This window comes from Nematolebias whitei, chromosome 16 (assembly GCF_014905685.2).
Source record: "Nematolebias whitei isolate Nwh7 chromosome 16, NemWhi1, whole genome shotgun sequence".
NCBI classification, from domain to species: domain Eukaryota; kingdom Metazoa; phylum Chordata; class Actinopteri; order Cyprinodontiformes; family Rivulidae; genus Nematolebias; species Nematolebias whitei.
The window spans coordinates 29,843,309-29,846,879 of record NC_056513.1 but is presented as its reverse complement, the minus strand read 5'-3'; the positions used below and the strand labels follow the sequence as shown (position 1 = coordinate 29,846,879).

The 3,571-nt window shown below is 34.7% G+C and overlaps 1 protein-coding gene across 1 annotated transcript in view; it reads left to right on the top strand.

The window, feature by feature from the left end:
* Positions 1-1,347: 1,347 nt before the first annotated feature.
* smad1 (SMAD family member 1) overlaps positions 1,348-3,571 on the top strand; it is a 40,543-nt gene continuing 38,319 nt past the window's right edge. Inside the window, exon 1 of the mRNA XM_037689849.1 lies at positions 1,348-1,465. The gene's annotated coding sequence lies outside the window, so the exon portion shown is untranslated. The remainder of the gene's footprint in view (positions 1,466-3,571) is intronic.

The following is a 3,571-nucleotide window of genomic DNA, read 5'->3' as shown; positions in this document are numbered from 1 at the left end:
TATATATATATATATATATATATATATATATATATATATATATATATAAATATATGAACTGAGTGTATAAAAAGTAACGTATAAGATTATTCTGACAATGACAACTATAGATGTAAATAAAGTGTTTTTTTTTTCCTTTAATTTGGTTTTTGTTCTATAAAAGAAAAAACTAAAATCAGACTGAAGTTCAATCGTTCAAGCCCTGTGTGTGAGTGCGTGTACGTTCATGTGCGCGCCTGTGTGGAGAAAGAATCCTTCAGCTAAAAGTTTGGGAAGTCTTCCTCCTTCCTCATCATCATAATAATCATCACACTCCATGTATTAAACCCCCCTCCCTCCCACCACCACCTTCACGCACTGTTTTCCCAGATTTATTCACGTGCAGCTCGCGTCCGCCTCACTCAGACATTCTGTCGCCAGCGCCGTGACGTAACCTGCGCCGAGGCGCGATGCCATTTCGAGCGTGTCCCTCCGACTTGCCTTCAAGATAAAGTAGTTCCTTTAACTGCTGCAAACGAAAACTCGAGTAAGGAATGGCAAAACACCAAAAATACAAATAAAATAAACAAATAGCATTTATTTTAGAAGATTATACTAACGCATACTATAAAATAACATCTATCCATCATTTTGAGTACATTGTTTACATTTAGTTCTGACATAATCTGTTTTGCTTTCCTTTTGTTAAAAATAATATAACAGTTTTGCATCAGTTTTTTTCTTAATTTATTTGCATTTGACTTAAAATGGGATCGTGTATTATTGGATCTTTATGTGTGGAATTATTTAAATCACAAGGAGAGGACAGTTTGTGATGTTTTTGTGTGCACTATCATAAAGAATTAATAAGATACAAAGAAAATAATAAGATTAATTTTACACCGTGAAATAAGCCTGTCTTTGAAGCATGTGATGATTTTTGTGCTAAATGTCTTTTCTATTTTTAAGTGACAACTCTCTATAAGATAAATGCTGCCAATGAGTTTGACATGCAAGATATTACAATATTATGCAATTATAATACCAATATAGGATGTTGCTCCTCTGTTCCTATTCAAGGCTACTTATCAGAAAAGAGTAAAAAAAAACAAAAAAAACCCATTTTAACATAAACTATTTAAACCATTTTAATTAAGAAGCTTCCAATTTCTTTTCTTCTCCAAAGTGCATCAATTGTGACTAATTCAAACAAACAAATTCTCCATGAAAATTATATCGTTTTGAAAACAAATCTTCCTTTTTGAAGAGAATCACGCATAAATACAAAATCTGTTTTCACGCAGTGGAAGAAGATGCGCCATGTACGTTTCAAAAAAATAGGTCCTATTTCCTGCATCCCTCGGAGTGATACGGCGCTCAGCGGAGGGTGAGACGGCCTCGCGACTGACTGACGCCAGGTCGAGCAGCCGCAGACTCAACTCAGGCAGTTGGAGAACAGAGTGTGGTGTTCACACACAGCACAGAGGTACTGTAAACTTTTATTATTATATTTCATACCATGATAAACCTAAATAAAACCGTGTTTTCGTTTGTATTTCGGTACTATTTTGGCAATGCGCGTGGCTTTGTTTGGAAGTAGTTCCCAACAGTCAGCTTGAGACCAAGACGATCAAGCTTCAGACTTTTTTCTCCTTTACTCACATTTCTTTGTCAAACTGGAAACATACAAAGTCACATGTGCTACTTGTGCATTTTTTATTTTCCAAAGCTAAAAGTTGTGTATTTGAGAAAGCTCAAGCAGTGAGTTGTAGTGATGCTTATAGGAGGAGGTACAGTAAATCTTATCTTATCTTACTTTCCCCTAAATTATCTTGAGCATGCATCTGTTGAGCTCTTTTTAAGCCTTTACTTACCTTTTAAAGAGTATTCAAATCACTCTGAGGCTTTAAAACACATGTAAGTGGGTCCTGTGTACCTGTTAGGTTGCATGTTGCTTTGGATTAATGGGTGTGTGCCATACTCTTAATGTTTTTTACATTTAACTTGCTTATGTTTGTAAAACCCATTGAGTCAATATGATGTCCTCACTGCTCGGTTGTTTGTCAAGCTTAAAGAATCATTTATGACTATTTAAAATGAACAAAAGCAACACTTGTTCAAACTATCAAGGCGTACATTGGAGAACAGGTTGTATTTTCTGTAATAAATAGCAATAACGACTGAACTATAACAAAACTTTGAACTATTGACAATTCAACATATCTATGAATGCATAAAATGGTGTCACAGAACTGTCAAGAAATATAAGTTAGTTGTTATTCAGACAAAAGTGCAACATGTTTTACTTGTCTTTTTATTTTTCTCATTCCCCGCATGCACTCATTGCTTATAGGAGAAAAGAGAATCATAAAGTAGGAAACAAAATCTGCACAAATAAGCTGCTAATAGAAATTCTTTGTTTACCTTGAGTGTAGACCCTCATTTCATAATTGCATATCATATCTGGAAAACAACTGGAGTAAACTTGTAAATTTATTTTATTGCTACAGTTAGGGATAATCTTTTATATGTTTGAATTTGTAGTTTGCAATGAGTATCTATTTAATAAACAAAACATATATCAATTCATAACTACTTATCATACAGTTTATTTGCATAAAATATCCATCATCTTTACCCACTTCTTACTTTTTGGTTCGTGGGGGCACTGGTGTCCATATCCAGTAGTCACTGTGCTGCGAGAGGTGGAGGACACCCTCAGCCTTCTCAGTAACTTGTTGAGTAGGAGGCTGGAGTCGTTTCCAACATCAGCACATAGATGATCTGTGCAGTGAAAATGTTGGTGAACACAGACTGTTTAAACACTGATCACTGAAGAAAATGTCTAACCAGCATCACAGACATGAAAAAGTTATGAAGTTATAATCAGCATCAGCTGTCAATCAATTTTGTTGAGTGAGATAACATACATGTTCAAGAATCTAATAATTGTTTCACAATAAATTTATCTTTATTCTTTATCTTGCAGCAGTCCCAGCTGAATGCATGCAGCTCACAAACTTCACTTTGTTTTTTGTAACTACAGACAAGATCATGAAATCTGATCCACATCAAAATATAAATAAATAATAATAATAAGACGGCTTTAACTAGGGATGGGGCCGATCCGAACCAGTATCGGTATCGGCCTCTGATACCAGCATAATTTACGTATCGGATTTTTAAAACCTTTTTCAAACTAATGGCCAGTTTCAGAACCTACATGAACTCTAGTTAGATACCCAACATCTTTTTTTTGGTTGCAGGTTCCTCAAAAAGAGTTTGATTGGTCTCATTTGATGTTCTCTGTTGCACTTTTGACATCATAATCAAAGATTACTGAAAAAATTATTTTACGTTTAAAATATCATTTTGGGGGCAGAGAAAAGACGTCAACGAGGGCTACATTTGGCCCCCAGGCCTTTAGTTTGACATATGTGGTTTAAACAGTCATTCACATATGGTGAAGTTACTATTGATGAAATTAGTATTGACTGCAGCTGTGTTTTTTTTTCTTTGCAGAGATGTAAAGATTTCAGAGAAATAATGCATTTCATTGAGTACAACAAAGATAATGTTACTAACACTGATA